Raw genomic sequence first — 11,553 nt, forward strand, 5'->3', positions numbered from 1 at the left:
TTATTTCTCATGATGACACATTCAGTACTTTACTAGTCCAGGAACTTTTGTTTTCAGCCCTGATACCTTGTTCATAATAAACATTTAAAATTTTTAATCGATCTAAATGCTGTTATAATTAGATGGGAATTGAAAGATCATTTGACTTATTAGTGCCTTCAGTTTTCAGCCTCCAACAGGCAAGATGAAAATTTTTATGGAGGAGGAAAATTGAAATAATTCATGATAAGATGGCACAAATGTAAAAAATGTGATCATTATGTGTTAAACCAGTTAAGGCTGTAATTCAGTTTCTTAACATCTCTTTTCCCCGAAATATATGTTTAGGATATCTATTTTGCTATTTTATAGTAAACACAAAAATGTATTAAAAATTTAAATAACCATAGATCATCTTACCATTCATTATTAACATTTTTGTCTAATTACTTCCATTCTCTTTCTAAACTCTCTCTCTCTCTGATGTTTTGTTTTAGCTTCATTTCTGTTCTTTTCCAAATGTGAGTTCATACTATTTAGTTTTGCATTTTTCTTATTTCACTAAATATCGTGTAGTAAACATTTTTCCACCCAAGAAACATTTTTAGGTCTCGATTTACATTTCTACTGTTATACAACAGTAGCCATCTAAATTTGCAATGAGAGTCAGAGAAAGTTTTGAATTCCTAAATTTTCTTTTGTGGCAGCCCTTCTGCAGCTGTGAGAAATGCTGCTTTTGTCAAAATCCTCTTGGCTCCTATAACCTGACCCTCATTTATGCTACAGAGCTAGCAGTGCCATTGGCAGGATGGGGAATCCATGCCATTTTCTGGTGCTTACACTCAGGGGTATTCTCTGGAAAATGGACACAGGTAGGGCTTTAGTTCATTGCCACTAGCAGACAGATCTTTAACTTCTCCTTCAAACACTCATATGTAACACAGATGACTTTTATGTCTTTTACCTAAGCTTTGAACTACCTTTTACTATTCTCTTAGACAGCAAGATTTTTTTAAAAAATGTCAAAATACCAAAAATCCTAGACTAGAAGGTAATACTATCAAGAAAGGGTAATAATGACCTCATAATCTGGTGGCACGGGTATTCTGTGGAGACCTGGGACATGACTTAATCCCTGGAAATATCCAAAACCACAGGTTGAAACATTCTTGCAACACGTAGGGTTTTGGAACCCTCTAGGAACATTGAGGACTTCAAGCTAAATATGAACAAGAATATCTTATGGAAGATGAGAGAGTCCTCTATCGCATTGGAGCTAAAAGATGCAGGGCAAGTGTAGAAAGTAGAGGTTTTTGGTTTTTGTTTATTTTTTAGCCTACAGTTTATACCTTCTCTCTCTCTCTCCCCATTAAACACACCAAGAACACTTAATAAATTCATAACGCTGAATTGGCAACCAAATTTGTAGGGAAGGGTGTGGAGTAGGGAGGTGAAAACCAAGGGATTCCATTAGAAATTGCCTCCTGCTACCTCATCCATCTCTTATAGCAAATAATACATGCAGCACTCAGGCTACTGAGGTCTCCAAAGAATGCATGTTTTTGTGTGGTTATAACAAATTAAAAAAATAAATTAAGTCATCAGCTCAGCAGGAAAGTGCTTAAAATCTTGTTTTGTAGTCTTTATTGCTGTTCTGAAATTAAAATAACAAAGAAGCCTTTTCTTGAAATATACATATAATAATTATGTGCATGTAAATTTCTAATGTAGTTTTCCATTTCGTTTTGTTATTGCTTTTGCATACTGAGATGGTGTGGTTGTGTCCCCACCCAAATCTCATCTTGAATTGTAACTCCTACAATTCCCATGTGTCATGGGAGGACCCAGTGAGAGGTAATTGAATCATGGACACAGAACTTTCTCATGCTGTTCTCACAACAGTGAATAAGATGGTTTTTAAAAGAGGAGTTTGCCTGCACAAACTCTCTTTCTCTTTTCCCACTGCCATCCATGTAAGATGTGACTTAATCTTCCTTGTGTTCCTCCATGATTATGGGGCCTCCCCTGCCATGTGAAAATGTAAGTCCAAAAAACTCTTCCTTTTGTAAATTTCCCAGTCTCAGGTATGTCTTTATCAACAGCATGAAAGCAGACTAATATACATACTCAGAAAGTCCCTTCTCTGCCCCTTTTGCTGTCACTCATTGATTCCAAATAGAGAAAAGGTGTAGAACAAACTGGAAGTGTAAACTTGGTGTTCTTTTACGTAGAAATAAAGAGATGGACACCCCATCTTTGGCTTTGTGGATTTACATGCCTAAGATGCATGCCTGTTTTTTGCACAAAGACCACCTTGGTTACAACATATAGAGATGAGTTTAACAGAGTTGAGGGCTGAGAGTTTGTAGGATTCGGTGAAAAGGGGTGAGTTGTTACAGCAGAGAGGATGCAGCATCTGCTGATGTATATGTTTCAACATGCAGTATGGTTCATTTAGCCTCCTAGCAATGTCTCTGTGGAGTGTCTCTTCCTTATTTGTGAAGATTGAGGGCATATAGAAGCCAATTTTTAAAATAAGAAGAAAAAAATGAATGTTGAAAACTGTATTATCTTCCCTCTGCCTAAGCATGATTAACCATTTGATCATCTAGGCCTTTATAAACCCTGTTACTGATCCATTTTGACTGGGATAAATCGTTCTATAATGGAAGCATCAGATTTAGAAGATGCTATGTCTTCTAATCCTACTCTAGAGGAGTGTAAATTCGGCATGGACAATTGACAACTATTTTCATAACATTACGGTATTTTGGCGCCAATAACAAACTTAAGAGTTCAAGTCCAATTCAGTCATTTCTCATAGAAGGATGCGGAGGCTGTGAGAAGCATATACCCTGGTTAAAACCCTACCCCCTCACCTCCTGAAACGTTGTTTCTAAACTCCCCACCTGCTGTCTGTCTGTGGAGAACACAGCATAGCAAGATGTGAGTTTAAATCTTTGTAAGAGGTGTTTTAGTTAGTCCTGAGAGGAAATTTCTAGGCAGCAAAAGCCATAAAACATGCGAGAAGTTTACGAAGGATAAATATGTGCTCTCCTTCTTGTGTGTGAATGTTGGTGTGCTGGTCTGAGTCATTTTCTATTTCAGAAAGACGAACCCATAGGGTTTGCTTGAATTTCAAAATGCTTACAAATACATACATACTTCTGTGTGCACTTAAGTCATCATTATCTAGAATATATTATGTGGTACAAACTTCAAACAAACCATGGACTCCTTTTCTTCTCTTACTATAGAATGGCTGTAGTATCTGAACTTTACTATCTAAAATTCTTGAATATGTTGCGTTTCTTTTAAAATTAAATAATAAACATGACTGTCAGAGATTGGGTAGCAACTAAGAGAAAGGGCCAGGGAAAAATGAGAAATGGTTCTCTCTGCTCTGGCACTGCTTTTAAAAAATATTTCTTGACACCTACTAACCTTGATGATTTTCTTCATTAAAATGAAAGGGTTGGAGTTCATGAAGAATAACTTTAAAGGTACATGGTTCAGATGACCCCTATGCATATCTATCTGTCCTGTTTTGATACAAGGCACTTTACCATGCTTGTCTATCTTATCATGTTCTAACTTAACCACACACAGTGATGCCCTGAGGGAATTACTGAGCAGCTGCCTTGCAATTGCAGTTTCTCCTTGTCTAGACAAATGGGAAAAAATGTTGAGTGGAACTCGGCAAACATATACCATTAAATAATACAAAGCAAATAAATAGCATAGTAAGACAATAAGTTTTGGAGCCAAAATAAACCTAGAGTTGAATCTTACTTTGTTCCTTATTAGTTATGGAAATCTTGTAAAAATCATCTATCCTTCTTTTTTCAATTTCCAACTTTTATTTTAAGGTCAGGGGTATATATGCAGGATGTGCAGGTTTGTTACATAGGTCAACGTGTGCCATGGTGGTTTGCTGGACAGATCATCCCATCACCTAGGTATTAAGCCCAGCATCCATTAGCTATGCTTCCTGATCCTCTCCCTCTTTCCACTCCAACCCACCAACAGGCCCCAGCATGTGTTGTTTTCCCCCGTACGTCCATGTTTTCTTATTATTCAGTTCCCACTTAGAAGTGAGAACACATTATTTGGTTTTCTGTTCCCATGTTAATTTGCTAAGGGACTTATACTTCTTATGCCTCAGTTTTCTCAGCTGTAAAATGGGGATAATGATTAATGTGAGGATTAAATTGCATAATACATATAAAGTGACTAACATAAAATAGTTTTTTTTTTTTTTTTTTTTTGAGACAGAGTTTTGCTCTTGTTGCCCAGGCTGGAGAGCAGTGACGCAATCTCGGCTCACTGCAATGTCTGCCTCCCAGGTTCAAGTGATTCTCCTGTCTCAGCCTCCTCAGTAGCTGGGATTACAGGCATCCGCCATCATGCCTAGCTAATTTTTTTGTGTTTTCAGTAGAGACGAGGTTTCAACATGTTGGCCAGGATGATCTCAAACTCCGGACCTCAGGTGATCCCCCAACTTCAGCCTCCCAAAGTGCTGGGATTACAGATGTGAGCCACCGTGCCTGGCCTATAAAATAATTTTGAATAAATTTGCAGAGCCTGAGTAAAAATTCTTAGTACTGTGGATGTCTGAAATCCCATGGCTATTCAGACTTGGAGAAGTGATGTAGACAAAATTATCCTCAATGACTTTTGTCCCTTTAGCATTTAAAGGAAGAGATCAGTTACATTGTCTGCAGTACAATCATCATTTCATTTCTTTTTGGCCTGCATAAGTTGCTTTCTGAGCCAGATAACAGTAGAAAACTAGAATCCCATGCTGCCTGGGGCAACACTCTAAATGGTCACTTGGTATCCTCGGAAGCAGACAGGTGACTGTTTGAAAATAGCTTATACTCCCCAATTCACATATAAAACAAAATAAGCTAAGTTTTTACCAAGGTTTGAATAAGGCAATATAGACAACTTCCTTATCATGTCAATATCTTTCTTTCTTCACCAGAGAATTGCTCATGCTATAAACTCCTTATGGGAAGACGCTGCTTCTTATTACACAAGGGTAGCATCTAATAAGTACCCATAATCAGATAGTCCTAGACTTTCAGAGTTAAAAGCACCCTGCTTTCCACTCAAGAAGCTCATTCCATGGCTTCTCCAATGGATTGGTTTGTTAGAAGAGTGTAAGTGCCACGTGGTGATGTTGAGCAGCTCTAGTTGTTAGGAAGTACTCTCACATGTCCACTCAAATATTTATCTCCACATAATTATTATCTGCCTACTTATCCCTCTGAAGAAACACTTGCTGAACAACAGAGACCAAAACCAAGAGGGCATGCTAAGCGCCTGTGAGAAATCCTGTCAGCAGCACTAGATTTGGGCCCTGGTTACTGGAACAACATTCAGGGAAACAAAACCTGTTATACTATGTTTGTCTCCTTTGTGTTTAAATCAGCTTGTTCTAGCTGTGGCCATTGCAATGGGTGTTTTTCTTCCAGCCAGTACTTGACTAGAGAAATAATTTACCTCTCATGAGGTAAATGTCTTGAATTACTAAAAAGTTCTTTTGCCTGCAACGAACCCAACTAAGAACAGCTCAATAATGACATTGATTTTCACACAGAATAAGAGATATGGAGGGAGGCAATCCACTGCATCATCTTTAGTGTGCTGGATTTTTATGGCATCATCACTTGATGGCCATCATGTCAAGGAAAAAAGGAGTGGGAGTGAGGAGAGAGCGTTGCTTCCCCTTGTCTGTCCTCTTATCAAGTTAGCAAAAGTTTTCCCACGTGACTCCAGAGACATTATTTTGTATCTTACTGACCAAAAAATGTATTGCCTGCCAAATGTATGGGCAAAGAGACATGACTAATTAACACTTAAACTTCCCACATTCTTAATACAGTTAGGTAAAGAGGAATGGTTTGGAAGTGGGTGTTGAGTTAGTGAGTCAGAAGGATCTGCCACACATCTCAAAGACTATCCTTGATGACATCATCTAAGTACACACTCCCTCATCCAAACTTGCAAACCACTTACAGTCTGTGCATGGACAAGCTCTTGGCTTCTTGATAATATTTGTATATAATTCTCTTGTGTTCCCAACAATTTTATATCTGGGTCATCTCTTTGAGAGCTGCAAATAGGTTTAATACTATCTTAAAATTGTGTGAAATTACAAAATTTTCTAAGAGCTTCCAACCACATGTCAATATTTGCTTTACTGCATGACAAAGATTTTTCTTCTATTTTACAGAGAATTTGAGACTCAAAGAGATTATATGATTTACCTACTTTGGCATGATTTATACCCAAGACTAGCACTTTTGCATTAAGACTTTTAAGTCAGTGATTTCTCAATGACTTTATATTATAAATTATATACACACATACATACACAGATATAAAAAAAAGATCTAAGAAAGCTAAATATCCTTACAACACTATGGCATAGCTATATATAGTTATGCAAGATTGATCTAAAATTGAATGGTCTGCCATCCTAGTTAAAAATTACTGAAGTCTATCCATGGATAATGTATAGCATGATTACATAAGTTAATATCCAGACTGAATTACTTAAAAATCAGTTATCAATAATTTCTTCAGAACCACAGTAAATTGGAACTTTCTTTGGCAAATAAGGACTTATAGTCAGCCAGGCAATGATTAAAGATTGTATTGTAGAGCCTGGAATTCATCAGGAGATAAGAGACTGGAGAGAAAGGTACAAGGAATACCCAGAATCATAGGATTAATGTTTTTCTGAATGTAAGGAGATGAAGTAAAAGGGCAAGAATTAAGGATATTAAAACATAATATTGAAAGCATATACTTAGTAGTCAAATAAGAAACAAGGTTCATATAACATTGTTTCTTTGGCAACAAAGAAAATGTGAACTTCACTTTCATTAAACTACTACTTTCCATTTTCTTAACATGAAGAAATCAAATAATCTAAGATGGAGCCATCCATAGAGCTTGAGATAGAAAATAGAAGGAGTATGGTTTTTCAGGAAGATTTTTCCTTATGGAGTGCAGTGGTGTGATCTCAGCTCACTGCAACCTCTGCCTCTGGGCTCAAGCAATTCTCCTGCCTCAGCCTCCCGAGTAGCTGGGATAACAGGCGTGGCACCACCATACTGGGTAATTTTTGTATTTTCAGTAGAGATGGGGTTTCATGGTGCTGGCCAGGCTGATCTCAAACTCCTGCCCTCAAGTGATCCGCCCACCTCGGCCTCCCAAAGTTCTGGAATTACAGGCATGAACCACTGTGCCCGGCCGCCACTTGATTTTTTTCTGCTCCCTTCTTTTCTGCTTTTAATCACTCCACATAGTCTGTCACCTGTTTCTAACAATTATGGTGTCCACCATACTCCACATATTATGAAAGAATTGGAACTTTGAAGATCACTCTTAGCAGCTCATTATCTACTAATGATAATGAGGGGAATAATGAATGGACAACAAGGACTGGCAAGGGCCACAGGAAGAGTTTACTGTGGTGTGCATGGGGAATATGTAAAATGACGTGAGGAATAAGTCAAGACCTTGTAGTAGAAAAGAATGTTTTAAACAGTTTTAATTAAGAATTTGACTCCAATTTTGATGTTTGACTGCTGACAGCTTTGAAGTCACACCCATCTTTCATTCCCTTCAGCCCACATTTGGAGAAGCCTATAATAAATTCCAGATATCCCCTTCTTTGGTAATTGTAGGAGTTTCAAATCATGCAAGACCTGCCCATAAAGAGAACCCTCACCGGAGTCCTGCCACCTAACCACAATAAAATCCCCAAGCTGGTCTCCCCTTTCTCACTGTTCAAGCCATTATCAGACCAATTTGGAAAGCCTGTTCTGCTATCCCCAGAAAGCCTTATTATGTGCATTATAAACTTTTTCATACCCTCTTGGTGTGTACATGGCATCATCTGTCTCAATATCGAAACTGAAGTTTTGATGGTGCCATTTTATATCTGCAGAATGGCCAAAACAGCAGCTTTATTGAGGTATAATTTACATACTATAAAATTTACCCATGCTAGTGTATAATTTAATACTTTTTAGTAAAGTTACAGAGTTTTACAACCATCACCAAAATGAATTTTAGAAACATGTTTATCACCCAAAAAGAGCCTCTGCATGTGTTTGTATTCATTCAGTCCCTTCTCCTACCTTAGCCCTAGGTAACCACTAATCTACTTTGTCTCTATAGATTTGCTTCTCCTAGACATTTCATATAAAAGGATCCGTACAAATGTAGTCTTTTGTGCCTACTTTTTTTCTGTTGGCATAACGTTTTGGAGATTATTCCATGTTGTTGCATGTATCTATCAGTCCTTTCCTTTTTCATTATTGAATAATATTCTGTTGTAGGGATATACCACATTTTGTTTATCCATTCAGTAGTTGTTGGACATTTGTACTTTTTCCACTTTTTTGTTATTTCCGTGTTATTCACATGAAAATATTGTTATGGGCATGTGCTTTAACTTCTCTTGGGCTGATACCTAGGAATAGAATTGCAGAGTCACTTGGTAAATTTATGTGCTAAACTATTTCCGAAGTTGCCGAACCATTTTACATTCCCACTAGCCATGTATAAACATTCAATTTTCTCCACATTCTAGTTAACCCTTGTCACTGTCTGTATTTTGGATTATGGCGATCTAGTGGGTATGAAATTATATCTCATTGTGATTTGGATGTTCATTTTCCTAATGATTAATGACACTGAGCATCTTTTCATGTGTTTATTGGCATTCTTACATCTTTTTTGGTGAAATATCTATTAAAATATTTTGCTTGGTTTTTTATTTTTTTTTTATTTGTTTAGTCAATAAGTTTATTGTCTTTATCTGAAAAATTCTCACAGAAAATTGTTCGGTTTAGCTCTTGGCGGCCTGCTCCTGAGCTCTGAGGAAGCTTGTCTTCTTTTGAACTACCTGATCTTTCTTCTGGACAAGGGACATTTTCAGATGGTTCCACTTCTTTTTTTAAACTTCTTTCTTGGGCTTCTTCTCATAGACCAGATTATCTTATATAGCAGCATGAGCTTTCTTGTACATCTCCTTCATGTCTGAAGTTATGCTGTTCTTTAGTATTAAGAGAAATGTTTCTTGTAAGCATCTTCATCTTCTTCTGTTAGGTAACACATGTAACCTGCAGTATTTGGATCCATAATGTGCTTTCAAGTACTGCTGCATTAAATTTCTTGCTTTCAGAATCATAAACAGGAAACCGTTTAATATTGTGAGGAATCAACAAATCTCCATCCACAGCTCCTTTCAGGACCCCAAAAAAGTTTATTGGTAGTTCTGGCAAGGCCTTCATCCAAATAGCAGGTAAAGGCACCTGGCTGACCATCAGTGGTTTTTACATTGTGTTCATCTCCAGTCATCTCCACTTGGACTTCTTAGATCTTGTCCATGCCAAACCTAGCAAGAGGCCAGAACAATATGCTATAGCATAATTTGTCAGGTCAACCTTCACACCATATTTTGGCAGTTCACATGCATAAGCTGCATACATTATCATATTCCCTCCTATATGGGCATAAGCAATTTGACAAATGATATCTCTATTTGTTACACAAACTACCACCCTGTACTTAGGCATGGTGTACTTATTTTTATCCTATATCTCCAAGCATTTCTGAGCATAGTAATCAGTTTCCCCCTGTTGTTGTCTTCTACATTTCACTTAGTATCTCTTAAAGTAGGCCTTACTCTTGATAACTTTAACAAACCCCATCCTGAGAAACAGAAACTCATATCTGTGGCTCAACACAGACCCACAGGTCCAGCAACGCTGGGGGTGGAGGGGAGGTGGGGCGGGGAAGGCGGCCTTTTACCTGTTTTTTGTTTTGTTTTGTTTTGTTATGTTTTGTTTTGAGATGGAGTCTTGCTCTGTTGCCCAGGCTGGAGTGCAATTGCTCGATCTCGGCCTACTGCAAGCTCCACCTCCCAGGTTCACGCCATTCTCCTGCCTCAGCCTCCCCAGTAGTTGGGACTACAGGCACCCGCCACCATGTCCGGCTGTTTTGTATTTTTAGTAGAGACAGGTTTCACCATGTTAGCCAGGATGGTCTCGATTTCTTGACCTCGCGATCCACCTGCCCCAGCCTCCCAAAGTGCAGGGATTATAGGCGTGAGCCACCGTGCCCAGCCTACCTGTTTTAATTGAGTTGTCTTACTAAGTTGTAAATGCTCTTTATATATGTTGAATACAAGTTATTTATCAGATATCTCATTTGCAAATAATTTTTTCCTAGTATATGGCTTGTGTTCTCATTTCTTAGTGATGTCTTCTGAAGTGCAAAAGTTTTAAATTTTGATAAAATCAAATTTACCAATATTTTATTTTATGGATTGTGCTTTTTAGGTGTCATATCTAAGAATGTGCTGCCTAACCCTTTATAGTATTAATATGAACTAATACATTTAGGTTTATAATCCATTTGAATTTAACTTTTTTGTAGGATGTAAGATGAGTCTAAATTCATCTTTTTGCAGGTTGTTACCTAACTGACCCTGCACCATTTATTAAAAAGACCATCATTTCTCCCATTGAATAACTAGGGTGAAACTGATAACTGTTAGAAATTGACCTTAAATGTAAGGGTTTATTTTTGGACTATCAATTTTGTTTCACTGACTTGTACAGATGTTCCTCAACTTATTATGGAGTTACATAGTGATAAACCCATCATAAGTTGAAAATGTCATTAAGTCAAAAATGGACATTTTGTTGACGTGATGGGATACAAAAACACAAAATACAATAGCAAAGAAGGCTGACAACACAGTTCATTGTAGAGTATTGGTTGTTTGCCCTTGTTATTGCATGCCTGACTGGGAGCTGTGGCCAACCACCACTGGCCAGAATTGCAAGAGAGTATTATACTACATACCAGTAGTCTGGGGAAAAAAATCTAACTTCAAAATTCAAGGTATGGTTTCTGCTGAATGCATAACATCATTCCATTGCAAAGTTAAAAAAAAATTTCATAAGTCAAATCATTATAAGTTACAAACCGTCTGTGTGTCTATCCTTATGCCAGATTATTGTACCTTCATAGTAAATTTAAAAATCAGGAAGTGGAAGTTCTTCAACTTCGGATTTTTCCAAAACTGTTCTGGTTATTCTCATTCTTTTGCATTTCCATGTAAATTTTAAGACTACTAATTTGCAATAATTCTTGCTAGGATTTTGTTAGGTACCACATTAAACCTGTACTTTAATTTGAAGAGAATTGATATCTTAACAATATTGACTTTTACAATCCATAAACATGGAATGTTTCTCCATTTATTAAAGTTTTTAATGTTTCTTTCAGATGTGTTTATAGTTTTTGGTGTTTAAGCCTTGTATCAATTTTGTTAAACTTATTTCTAATTACTTTATTGTTTCTATTATGATTAGAATTGTTTTTGTAATTTCATTTTCAGATTGTTAAGTGCTAGGATATGGAAATACAGCTGATTTTTGTATATTGATTTTGTATTCTGCAAACTTGCTAATTTATTAGTTCTAGTAGTGTTTTGTAGATTCCTGAGAATTTTCTTCATACAGGATAATGTCATCTACA

The sequence above is a fragment of the Macaca nemestrina genome, chromosome 5, assembly GCF_043159975.1.
Source record: "Macaca nemestrina isolate mMacNem1 chromosome 5, mMacNem.hap1, whole genome shotgun sequence".
Classification (NCBI taxonomy): domain Eukaryota; kingdom Metazoa; phylum Chordata; class Mammalia; order Primates; family Cercopithecidae; genus Macaca; species Macaca nemestrina.